The sequence below is a fragment of the Anomalospiza imberbis genome, chromosome 8, assembly GCF_031753505.1.
Source record: "Anomalospiza imberbis isolate Cuckoo-Finch-1a 21T00152 chromosome 8, ASM3175350v1, whole genome shotgun sequence".
Classification (NCBI taxonomy): Eukaryota; Metazoa; Chordata; class Aves; order Passeriformes; family Viduidae; genus Anomalospiza; species Anomalospiza imberbis.
The window spans coordinates 26,620,370-26,633,906 of NC_089688.1; the positions used below are offsets into that span (position 1 = coordinate 26,620,370).

The 13,537-nt window shown below is 38.8% G+C and overlaps 1 protein-coding gene and 1 long non-coding RNA gene across 5 annotated transcripts in view; one reads left to right on the forward strand and one right to left on the reverse strand.

The window, feature by feature from the left end:
- Positions 1–13,537, forward strand: part of VTI1A (vesicle transport through interaction with t-SNAREs 1A) — a 259,766-nt gene that overhangs the window by 92,263 nt on the left and 153,966 nt on the right. The gene's annotated exons all lie outside the window — the stretch shown is intronic.
- On the reverse strand, positions 1,328–8,048 carry LOC137478310 (uncharacterized). The gene is made up of 2 exons (XR_011001504.1): positions 6,596–8,048; positions 1,328–6,159 (listed from the first exon to the last, which is right to left on the reverse strand). It is a non-coding gene; the product is annotated as an uncharacterized lncRNA (long non-coding RNA).

Sequence of the window (13,537 nt, forward strand, 5' to 3'; positions counted from 1 at the left end):
CTATGCCTCTTTTTCAAACCCATATGTTTTCCATAACCACTTTTATTGTCATTATTATTATTACTATTTTAATATATCTGTGTACGTGCATGCATTCACAGTGCCAGGGATGTGTCAGCATTCTGTTTTTGTTGTCCTAAATGCTGCTGTTTGTGTGTGCAGTGCACACAGTTCAGTCTTTCAGTCCTGTGCATTTACCAACTATTCAGGCTCTGTGCAGTATTCACACATATATTATGTAAAATAAAATAATAATAATAATAATAAAAGAAAAACATTATGAAGACTGGGGGGTGGGGGGCTGAGGATGGATTATTACAATTTGCCTATCATGGTAATGACACCTGTTAAAGGTGTGATACAAAAGGCAGTGACAGGGAGTGTAATTTAGTAATTGTAGCTATTGTGCTGTATAGCTGGTCAGTTCACCAGGCAAGTACAAAGAAACCAGTGTTAAGGCTAAGCAGGGGTGGGTAAGCTTAATAGACAGAGCTACTGCTTTACTGAAAGAAACTTTTGGTGGAGGGCTAGCTCCCAGGGGGAAGGAGTTAGAATGGGTTGAAAAGAATGAACAGAAGTATAAAAATGGTACAGGTTTTCCCATTTCTGTTCTTAAAGTGACAGGGGACTTCTGGTGATGAGCATGGCTTGCTCCACTGGCCAAAGGAGAGCGAGGGGGAGAGGGAAGCTTTTTGAAATACTGGGAGGGTGCTGATTTAGTGCAGCTGCAGAACTGAGGTACACCCAGGCCAGCAGCTGTCGCTTTCTTCCTGAACATCACAGTTGGCTTTGGCAAATTTTTCCTATTAAGGTAGTGACAGAGAGGTAAGAGGGTCAGAAGGTAAGTTTGAGGGGTCGCAGGGAGCCACTGCTGGCAGGTCATAAACCTGTGCCCTGGACAAATCTGCATGTGCATATATGATTTGAGTGTTCATTTGGATGGCAAGCCTGCCAGCTGCAAGTATTTGAAGACTTAACTAAGGTCTGAAAAGTTAACTAAGGTCTTCAGTGGCTTCTTTCCTGGTATAGAGAAGCCATAATATTCATGGAGGTTTTTTATGTTAGAGATAAAGGAACTCGGGATACAGGGATAATTTGTTACTAGTTCCTTTGTAAATGCATTTGTTTTGTAAGCTGTTTGGAACACAGACCTCACCTTCCACACCTTGGGCACAGAGTAGTGAATACTCAATACTTTCTTAATGCCAAATATCATTGTTTTCGATCATATCTTGAACCAAAGAACAACACAGACTACACAAATTAATATTTTTCCTGGTGCAGTATCCCTGCAGACCCCTAACAGACTATGTAAAATACATAACCGTTAATTAATTTCCTCTTTCTATAATTACGAAAATGCTAAAGCGCTTAAAGACTTTTCATAGCAGACCTATCTTTTTTTAAAAAAAAGTAATTTGAGATTGTCTTTATCTCTTCTCCCTCCACCTCGGTGTGTATATTTGGTTTTCCACACGGTATATTGGTCTTTCTTCATGTGAACCTGTAATTACTGAACAAATTGTTGTCACAATGAAGAACCTCTTAGACGTTTATGAGGATGCATTAGAAAACAATAGGCCTGAGAGATAAGTAGTGAACACAGCACTGAAACATATTAAGGCCAGATTGAGTCATTTAACAGCTTTGAGAGAACAAGGAAGTAGCCTCAAGTTAACAAAGGTCTGCACAGCAGGGTGTTTATGCCAGCTAATACTAATTCACATTTGCTAAACAGTGTAAACAGATTTGCAGGCAACACCAGGCATCCCATTTAAAGGGATTAGGTGTGCTATTTCCCTATTGTCTGGGCTGAGGAATGTGGGGCGCTCAATCTGCTCCTTGCAATTAGCAGACACACCCTTGGTGCAAAGCCAGTGGCAGGGCGTTTAATCCATTGATTGGAAAGGTAATATTTCTTCTTTGAACTCAGAAGTTTGTCCCGAGGTGTAACCTGCATCCTTTCTGACCCCACACCTCACTGTAAAAGTGACCATGCACTATGTGTCAACCAGACAGCTGATAAAGTGTACTTGGTGTTCAAAATCCATGCCAACTGGCATATTGATTTTGTTGCAGTCAGCTTGCCATGCTGCAAGAGGAAGGGAATACCTACCAGCTTTGTAATGAGAGTGTGAAAGCAAATATATTATAGCAAGAGCCAACTATTACATAGTTGTTTATAACAAGAGCAAACCCAAGTGTTAATAAATGGGCCATCCCCCTGCTCTAATGGTAAGTGCAGGGTGTTGCTTGTTTATGTTCAAAGTGCACAGCCCTTACTAGCAACTTTTTTTTTATCAGCAAAGGTTAAAAATGCAGCAGAGGATTCATGTGATATACATGCTGTTATCTGTAGGAAGTGATTCAGGTTACCCTGGAGCTGGACAAACTCCTGCATTCCTTGTGTCCTGTCTGTCATTCAGAAAGGCTATTTCCAGGATCCGTCAGCTGGCTGGAGGGTCAATACAGCAAAGTTCCTCTGAGTCTTGGAAGGTAGTTAAAGAACCAGTCCCAGAGGCACCTTCCTAGAAAATTTTTACAAAAGGAGGTTGTGTAAAAACAGGAGAAGAATGAGCTGATGTTCAGCCGAGCACTTACGTATTGTCTGCAGGCATCTGGATTAATTGCAGATTATATGCCAAAGTAGAATGGAGTTTTGTGCCAATAGAAAGGAGCTGAGGCAGTGTGTGTGTCACTGGGTGATTTCCCTGCAGTCTCTGCTGGCCTTCTGCTGGCTGGAGAGGAAGCTGGTCACAGTGCTGAGCTGCTCTGGGGAGGAGAGCTCGCTGCAGACTGACAGCATGGGGTGTGCACACTCCAGGAATCACTGGAATCCACAGAATCCTGGAGGGATCTGGAAGTTTTGCAAACCTCCCAGCTGGCTGTTGTGAGCTGTTTCAAACACTGGCTCTAAGGGGTCACTGCAATGGATTAGGCTGGTACAGGCTAATTCCACAAATCCTGGTGGTAAAAGCCTTACCTGGTGCACACTGGGCTTCAAATCTGCCTGTGCCACTCTAGCATCATCAGTACCTGTTTTACCGGTGATAGCATGTCAGAAATCCACCTCTAGCTATTTAGGGATGTCTTCTTTCAAAGCTTCTCAGACTTGTAAAGCATCTTCCTGGAAGTAGAAATATGAAGTTCACAGAGCACAGATGAAAAGGATTTGGCACTGGAATTCTATTTTCTAAGAAAAGTAAAAGAATATCCAGTCTCTGAAATCAAAGTTTCAAGGGCTGTTCCACTCACTGTCTTTTAGGTTAAAGTATTGTGCATAAAATTATCACATAAGGTGTAAAAGAATGCTTTTTCCAACACACAAGAAGTTGGATCAAAGGCAACTCACCTTTTCCTGAGTGCAGCCTTTATTTCTCATGAAATCACTGGGGCTCCTTGGTGGGTTAAAGGCAAGGATGTGGCTACAGCCCTGCTTGTGGCCACGTTCTACCTTCCTGGAGTCAGACTCAGTGTTTGTGTACAGTGTTTAAAGGATAATGGCACTAAACACTGCCCTCACAAACCACGGTAATTACTTCTACTGCTGAAAAAACCCAGAACATGAACAAAAATATCATAGGAAAGCTATTTCTAACACTAGTGCTGCTCTTTATGGCTAAGTGGCAGCCATCGCTTTTTTCCTAAATTATGTGTTCTTTTTTCAAGCATTTAGATGATGCAAACCAGATTTTTGTGGCAGCATTATTGCTTATAGCCAAAAGAGCATTCAAGGAAACACTGTATTTCTGCTAAATTGCCATTTATTCAGAACACTCTTGAGTTGTTTATCTTTTTTCATTTTCCTGACAAATCAAGTAGCCATTGAGCCTGTATTTCTGAGTACAAGTTCCGTGATAATTTTAGTAAAAGTAATAGCTACCGTCTATGTTTTGGGGCTGAGAGTATGCAGAGTTCTGGGTTTTGTTTTATTTTTAAAAGGAAAACTTCCCAGGAAAATTGTTTTTCCTGTTTGACAGTAAAAGTTTGTTTTGGAACTTCTTCCTGTAGTTTATGTTGTAATAGAAATTTTGTTGATGTAATTGCACTGTAGTTATTCTACAGTTTGGTTGGGGTTGTGTTTTTTTTTTTTTTTTTTGCTTACCTGTTCTCTGGACTGAGGCTTTTAGTTTAAAAAAATATTGTGAGCATTCACTAGAAAAATTCTGTAAATGCCTTTTAGGTTTTCATGTTGCTTTTTATTCACCTTGAATGTTCCTAATCGTAAGTGCTTAATGGAGGGAATGTTCCAGAGAAAATAAATGGTAATAGATAATCATGCAAAGGTATGTAATTTGAATATTTGTCCCAGGCATGTGAATATGAAAGTTCGTTGGGGTTCATCCAGGCCGCAAGTAAGAGCAATAACATGACGTGGAGATGATTAATCAAGTGTTGCAGAAAAAAAATATGAATTACAAGTAATCAAAACAGTATCTAGGACAAATAGTTCACAGGCAATTCACAGACCACACATGTTCACATGAACAAATTATTGAATTATTTCAAGGTGAGGACATTTCTATTCATGCATATCTTTATATGCAGTCATCAACAAAAATATGTACTAATACACTTGCATAAATAATTTACTTTATAGATGCTATAAAATTATCATTTTTTGAAATAGACCACTGTTTCTGTTTCACCTCTAAAGAGTGGGAAGTACAATCTTTACCTTAGAACTGAATTAAGTCTTTTGCATTAAATAAAGCAAGCTGACAGTCAGCCCTATCCAATGCATGGCATAACCCTGAAAAATATTCGATCATTCACCTTTAAGCACAGTGCTGTGATTAACTTTAAAATATTAAAACTTAGACTGAAGAATCAAGATAAGTACATTTTTATTTGTGTTTTGATTTTTGTCATTTCTGCAATGCATGTCCTCTTGTTCTGCTGCTTGGCATGACTGCTAGTTCCCTACTTCCAGGAGGATTTTATAGGAATATTTTTTATCTTTTCTAGGCATTGTAACTTTTATAGCTTAATAGTTTTTAATTCAATTAGAGTGACTTGAGTTTACCTTAGGATCTTTGGAGCCCCTTAGAGGGCTCATCTGATTAATTACTGTGCAAAACAGATAGTTAAAATAACTAGGTTTTTATGCAGTTTGACTCTGCTTCTGTAATTTGTAGGCATTGATACTGGATGGGAGAGGTTAATGTGGGAGACACGTTCCCCCAAGCTCGCTGACAGTGTGACTTTCCTCTCCTCCCCAGACAGAAACAGGTTCCCGAGGGTGGGGACCATGTGGGATCCCTTCCTGGGCTGTGAGGTGTCCCCTCCAGTACAGTGAATTTTCTCTGTCAGCCCCAAGTAGGTGACCAACAGAGGAATCAGGATGGCTTTATGAACATGTCCTTATGAATGTAGTAGCAAATGAACTTTGTAATGCAGACTACAAGCTGAAATTAATTTTATTTATGGTTTTAGTTGTAGCAACAGTAGCCCGAGCTAGAAAATATATCCTGCTCGTCATCTACTCTCCTGATGTGTGTCGTGCCTGGGACAGTAGAGAGCGGCAGGGTGAGGAATTACTGAGCTCCAGAGGAGCTCTGCTCCTCTATGGGTTCACACAGGTCAGGGCTTTAGTGGTTTGTCTAAGTGGATGTGGTCCTGCTCTTGAGCCAAACCAGACGGGCCTTAGTGAGACATGGCATCTGGTTATACACTTCCTTATATGACAAATTAAAGTGGCTTATACCATTCTTGGGCACATTTATCCCATCCCTCTGCAACCTTGGCAGGCTTGTGGCAACATATCAGACAAGGTTTTGAGGCAGGCAGTGCAACAGAGTGTAAGGGTCACTTTGAAGGGAAGGGAAACCACCTGTGTTGGGCCAGGCTTGTAATTTTATTGGATGCAGCAGCACAGTGTGAATTGGCAAGGGGAAGACGCTCTGTGTTCAAAGGCCTTTGTGTGTCCCTGTGTGGCTGAAGTTGTAGCTGTGCCCGGGGCCTGAGCAGAGGGAATGAGGAGGTCTCAGCCCAGCACAGGCAGTTCACTGGAGTTCATCCTCACTCAGTCTCCCTCATTCTCCAGCATGAGCCCGAGTGAATAAAACCCATGAGAGTGAACAAAACCCATCCTTTTCTGGGGAGAAGGAAGCTGGCTGGTACACGCTCAGAATGGGGATTTCCAAAGATAATTCAGATCTGTAGGGATGAAGTCCAGTATCAGTCTCTTCAAACAGACCTGGGATTTCCAGACCTAAATCAGGTTTGTAGGGACAAAGTCCAGTGTTATTCTCTGCAAACAGACCATGTGGCCTGCAGTTTATGTGTTAATGGGACTCTGTGTGTGTATTCAGCTCTATTCATTTTTAAGTTTTCTGTGATTTTCTTTTAAATCTACCATTCATAATTCTTCTTTGACAGCCAGAGAGGTGGTGAGAAGGGAGGAGATGTTATGTACCTTCCTCTTCTGGGGTGTAGGCCTCATTTTATGGAACTATTGAAAGTTCTCAGTAGTTTTGTCCCTTTTGGAAGTGCAACAGAAAGTTGCTGTTGCACTGATGTCATCAAAGAAAAATGAGCTGGTATTGAGCTGAAAAGTGCATAAAAATTTATGGAACTTTAAAAAAAGTTTTACCATGAACTGCAGCAGTGGATTTTAACTTGAACAAAACCAAATCAAGTGTTAAACCATTCCACACTGATGTGTTGTAATGGTAAGTGAAATTTTAAAGACAGTGTTGAGAGAGGCAAAGTGCTCCATGAAGGGCCCTGGCGACGTGCACTGCAGGGGATCCAGAGCAGAAGCAGGGCTGGGCCTGCCAGAAATCCATCTAAAACTCAGTTAAACAGGACCATTGCCAAGAATTTATCACACAGCTGTTTTGCCTTGATTATATATTTAATTATCACCTGCAAAAAGTCTGATTTCTAAGCATTAATTATGAAATTAATAAAAGAGTTTACAAGGCAGTGCTGTAATGCACTCTAGGGTGTGTCCTGCTGGAGCAGGGCCATTCCCAAAGTTGTTGAAGTTGTTGCTCATAAAGTTTGTGCTTCAGTTTGTGGTCAGGACAGAACAATGTCCCAGGAAAAATACTGTGTAGTTCTGGTAGTGCTATCTGGCAGAAAGCTAGGGCCCCAAAATGTGTATGGGCCATGCATATAGCAGGCTGTTTACTGAGCCAGAGGTGATGTGGCACCAAAGCTGTGAAGGCTTCCTCGTAATCACTGCTCTGCTATTTGCTCTTGTCTTTCCTGGGAAGTTCACACAGAAGATCCTTGAATATGTTAAATATATTCAGATTAAGATGCTGCAGGTTCTTTAAAATTTACATTGTTAAGTTTATTATTATTATTATTACTGTTGTTTTGTTATTCAATTAGTATGGTGCCTAAAGGCTGCAACTGTAATGAAGACTTCACTCCACTGAGTATCTTACAGGCACATGGTATAATTTATGATGGATGATTGTGATCAATTCAGTTGTGCTTGCCTCATGACTTGCTTCTCAGATGCATATTGATAACTGATTTTGTATTAATCACTACTTCGGTTCAATCAGTTCTGACCTATAAGAGTGGTTTAAACTGATGTGCTTTTCTCTGCAATCACAGTGGTTTGGAAGTACATAATGGGCCAAGAGTTGATTTACCTCATGCGATGAATGGCCCTGGGCTTGTAGCAATTTGATCAAGTACCAATGGGCAGAGTCTTGGCTCAACCTCTGAAAACAAGGTGCAGTTTGGGAAAAAAGACATGTTACATGTTAAGTGTGAAAGGAAAAAACTTTCAACATACAATACTGTGTCCCACAATGCCATTCCTGTCTGATTGCTCTGTATTTTTCTGCTTACTGCACTAGTGCAGATCTTAGAAATCCCCAAAACCTTGCATCAGACCTTGTAGACTGAAGCTGCTGCCTCACTGCTCCAGTCTGATAGTTGTTTTGTGGTATGGGCCACTGCTCAAAGTGCTGTGGCAGCTTTTCCTCTTGTGGGAAGCACCTTCCTCAAGCACCTCATGCTGCTCAGAAATGCAGAAACATCTCAAATACTTGAATTAATTCAGCACCAAGTCATTCAGAAACAAGCTGGCAACTTACCTGCTTCTTTGGAGCGTAGGTGAAGTTGCTGCTTTCTGCCTGTAAACTTCCTGAGTAGAGGAGCACAGTCACCCATCAATTTAGAGGCATGCTCTGCACTTGTCAGAGCTCCCAAAATGTGAGAGCTATTCCTTTGTATGGCACATCTGTCAGAACATAAGGCAGCATCCATATGATTAAGGTTTATGAGGTCTGTGTCCAAATACAATGACAGCTTCAATATAAATCCCTGAAATGAAATAATATAGACACAGATCTCTCCAGAGATATACACACTGAGAACTTCAAACCCCATCACTGATGGGTTTGGACTGGTTTTTTCAGGATGCTCTCCGCTAATTTGGAAGTCATTTAATGCTGTGTCATACAGATAATTGATTTGAACTGCAATTTGATATGTACACATTTCCAGTTCTTCATTGAGCATATGAGCTACTCTTGTACCTTTACCTTTACTCCCATGAAAATGAGCTGTTTCTATTTCAGCCAGGATTGACTGTGGTTTTCCTGTTGCTATAGTAGGTTCCAAAGGTATGTTAGGAAGTAAAGGACACAGCTGCTTTCATTCACAACTTACATATAAAGACAAGCACTAGTTCTGATCTGTTACACTATTGAATTAACAATGCCTGTTAGGGGTAACACTGTGTTCTCCTCTACTTGTGACCAAAAATTGTCTTAGCTTCTCCTGAGCTTCTCCCTCTCAGAATTGTAATTTGCAAAGGCAGGACAAAGATATGATGTGGATTTTTTTTGTTGTTGTTGATTCACTTGATGAATTTACTGCTTCATAGTCTGTTTATGAAAGTTTAAGTTTTCTCTTAAAATAGCAAAGACTAATAATGGTAGGGTCTATTAATATTCATGCAGTAAGATACACAGATGTGTATTAAGGTTGTTGATGTGCTGAAGATTTCTTTGTGGGTAATTAGAATGATTATCCTTTGTGAAACCACATATTCCTTTTGTTTTTATGTGACAATGTAGACATGTAATTTTTTTTGGGTGGTAATGAGATTAAGTTTTAGGCAGAAAGTTATGGTATAGGCATATTGAAATTTGTAATGGAAAATAAGAGGTTTTTTCTTAACCATGAGGAAGGACCAAATTGGCAGTGTGAGGCCATTGTCCTGCTGAGGTTTTCACTGGTGGTGTTATGTTCCATATTAAAGTTTTCTTCATTTATCCTGTGTATTGCTACTATACAGAACATTGGTTTGGCTGCTTATAGCTAGTCTGATGGATTTTTCGAGCATGTGATATTATTGTTGTCCTCTCAAGCATTTAATTGTGGCTTTTAAGTTTTAAGGGTTTTTTTAAGTTTCTCAAAGGATCCTGAGAGGAACTTATGTTTGTATGTTGACTTATAGAATAGACGTTTTGTGACTGCCTCTGAACTAGACTTGTATTTTCACCATTTCTTTCTGAACTCTATTTATTATCCATTTTTCTTATGTAGTAATGTATTAGTTCTCTCATTGGAAATGTGTAGTCAGCTCCAATTACTCATTCTAATGAACAGACCTCCCATACTGAGATTCTGAGAAAGTTAGGATGAAGTCCATAAACACCTAAAGTTCAACCTAAGAACCCAGACAATGAAATGTGATTGTAAGGCCATGGACAGAGATCCCATTCTGCCAAGCATGTGTCAGAGTGCTTCAGAAGAGACCAGGTGAGCAGAGAAAAGGAGAAAAGGACACAGTTGCGGCTTTTGTTGAGTTCCTTTCTTTCACATTCTGTTACTCCATTAAGTCTTGGGCAGTGCTAATTCTTTACTGAGCTCCAATGAGGAAAAATACAATTACTTTAGACTTGTAAACCAACTGTAAGAAGTTATGTACTGTTGTAGTGCCTCTAAGCCATGCTATTTTAAACTAATTTTTTAAGATAAAATGTCACATTAGAAGTGCTGCAGTATGTGCTTTCAAAATGATGATTTATATTTTTATTCCTTTCTATAGACTTAATGGGTACAGAGATTGAGGAGCAAAACCTTAATGTTAGGCTGCTATTTAAGTGCAGCTTTCTAGTGTTCATGACACACTATTTTTGTACCCAGAGCAATGAACTCAGTTGCTGAACTTAACTTTTCCTTCCACTTAGACACGTTTATTTTATTCATTGTGGATCCACGTCTCCAGACAAGCAGCCGCAAATCCCTCCATGCTATATTCCCAAACAGTTCCATAGCTCAAGTGCAATTAAGGGTCATCACATGGTTGTTTAGTTGAGGCAGTAGATCAAAGGCACTTTTATGCAGTTGAGGGGGGATCACTGTCTTGAATGACAAAGCATATGGAAACCATACATTTTTCTTCACCTGGTCTGTTTCATTTGGACTTATGTCTCCAGTCTTTGAAAGCCAGTATTAAAAACATCTATCTTCCTATCTCACATGCCATTGCTAAGTTCCTGAATAGATGAAAAGAAGTTCAGTGTAACAGAAGATCCATATATTGACCACAGTGGTATGTTCTAGTTGAGGAACTTAGGAATGACTTGATCTTTGGTAGGAATATCTGGAAGAAGCTTCCAGCAAGCACTGGAAGGTTATTCAGAATTTGTAGATAGTATTAGAAGACATGAATTGACCAAACATGGTATGATAACCTTGAAGTAGGGTTTTACTAATATGAAAATATTTTCATGTTCGTAGAAGACGATGGGTATTATGGGGCTAAGAAGGAATATAATTTTCAATTGGCATGGAAACTTGGTTAGATTTTGGAATTCCCAGAGGAGAAATACTGGTATGATGTCTAACAGATAGTGACAGAGGTGATGTCTAAATTAAACATTCATGCTCCTTCACATGGCTATTTGCTGAAATATTTATGTTGGAATATATTTCATTCTTTTTATGATTAAAGTTTGCACGAAGAATGCATGCTTATTTATGCCTTAGAGATTAGGGTCAGTGCTATGATGTGAAAGACAACTGATTAGATGCTACTTTGGTTTAACAATTATATACTGATTTATTCATGTTTCAAGTTTAAAAATATATTATTATTTTTTACTTTCATAAACAAAACTATGTAGCTTGAAATCCCACAGGTTTCTATAATAGGATAGCTATTAGAAGTAAATAAAAACAAAGATGAATGAACTATTTAAAAGATAATCCTATGTTATGGATTGTAGTCAGAAACTTAAAAATAAATTACCAATTCTGTAAAGGTTAATAGTGGTAATTGGCAACTGTATTGATGGGCTTGCTTTTGCCATAGTAATTGTTTAGGTTTGATTAACACAGTGTTGTGAGTAACAAAAATGATTGGAATTTTGCAGAATTTTCTCATGTATTGAAGCTTATATATTTTCAAATATTTTGGCCACAAGTATTTCTGCCAACTGCTTCTCTCCCTTCAGTGACAGGTACCATTCTTAGTGCTGATCTCTGTAGGTCCTAATATAAATAGACTCATGTGGCACTCTTCAGATCTAGTGTTCCGTGAGCATCCTCACATACCCAGATATTTTGACTTATGAACAGATTTTTTTTGTTTTACCGTGTTTTTTTCCCATTCTGAATGCTGCTGCAAATATTTCCCAAGTCAGATGTCCCATTGCATTACCTCTCCTTGTTTTATCATGCCAGCAGCTTTCTGTCTTCTAGCTCATCAGAAACAGCCTTTTAAAGTACTTTCTGAGTTTTCCCCAACTCAGTGCTTACTTATCTCCTGCTCTTTGTCAGGAGATTAAGTGCACATTCATTTAACTAATGATGATTACTTCCATCAGCACAGAGTGGTTTTGGCTATTCTTCCACACATAGTGCCTCAACAAAAATTAACCCTGCTCACATATTGTGAGTGTGATTTCATGCTAGAACTGGACTAATCTAATGGTGAGCTGCCACTGAAAGGCACAGGTACAGACCTTCTCCTCATCTATACAATAACAGGTAATTTACTTAATACACACAGGGTAATTTGCTGAAACCTCTTGAGGTACCGTGAACTTTACATTTTGAGGTATTTACACTTACCTAATTGAAAATTTACCTTGCAGTAGAAATGGGCATAATGGACTGAAATTTTTGTTCTTAAGTTTATGATGTTATCTTTTTTCCCTTTTTTGACCTCTATTTGTTGAAAATCTTGTTATTGCTACTTGACTTAAGTAGTGTTCATAAAATATAGCTGTATATTTTAAACATCAGTTTTTTCACTCTTCACAAATAGTTTGAAGAGCTATATTACACATTCCGGTGTATTTATTAATTCCTATGATAGAGGCTGGCTTCACAAATTAATTTTGCTCCGTTGTTCTTTTGTCTGACACTTTGACTTGAAGACCCTGGTAACATTTGCATAGTCCATTCACAGCCTACTTGCTGTCAGTTTATCATGATGTTGTCCCATAGATTTCATATCCTTCATTCCCCACCTCTCTTCTCGCACTGTTGGTTTTTTTTTTTTTGGTGCTCAACACAAGAGTCAGTATTGAGATGCTTCTAAATGAAAGAATTTGTGTAATTTCCAAGAGATTCTTTCATGAAGATTGTTTGGATACTGAAGATTGGCTACCACAATTAAGTAACTCAAATTAACTGAAGGCAAGATAACTTGAGATTCAGCTCAAGTTTATGGCTCAAGGTAAATGGTTTCTACAAGCTGAAGTTGCTCCTAACCAGAGTTGAAATTTTCTACAGAGTTGGTATTTTCTACAAATTTTTATTTAACTTGAAGAATTTCCTTTGACACTGCAGACATGTCAGGGCTAAACTCAGTTCAATAATTTCATCATTAAACATTTATTTTAAGTTAGGTTCCTTCCTTTCCAGTGTCAGGAGACCAGTCTTCCTGGGCTAGCGCAGACATTTTTGAATATCCCCCTAAGTGAACATTAGCAAGGAATGAATGAGGAATGAGACATTTTGATGTTTTGAAGAGACTGAAGGCAGACAAAATACAGTGTACTGAGGATTTTTATGAAGGAGCACCAAGGCCTCTACTGGATAAACAAATCCAAATCACTGAAATGAAAGCTTAGTTCTGGAAATAAATGAGGGCTTTTTGTTTGTCAGGTTTTATATATTGTAGCCTGCCCATTCTGGGTACACATTGTTTTGAATTGGTTTAGGTAGAATTTGCTATTTCTTAAGCAGAGAGATTACCATGAACAGTGTATAGTATTTAACAAAATATTTTTTTTCCGTAAAGGAAGATTTTTTTTTCTGTCATTCTGTCATGTCTTTGGAATGCTGTCATCTGTTACTTTCTCTAGCACATATAAGAGGAATGAGCAGCTAACATAGACTATTAGAAATCAAGCTAAAGCCAAACCCTTTTTCTTCACATGGGTGTTCATATTTTATGTTAAGACCAGTTATCTTCCTGTAATTCTTACTGGCTTATTGAAGCTTCTGTAAAGAAGATTATATTTTCTTACAATGGTGAGATGCTATGTGCTTTGATAAGGAAATGCTTCTTTTCTGTAAGTCAGTTGTTAGTAATACAACAATT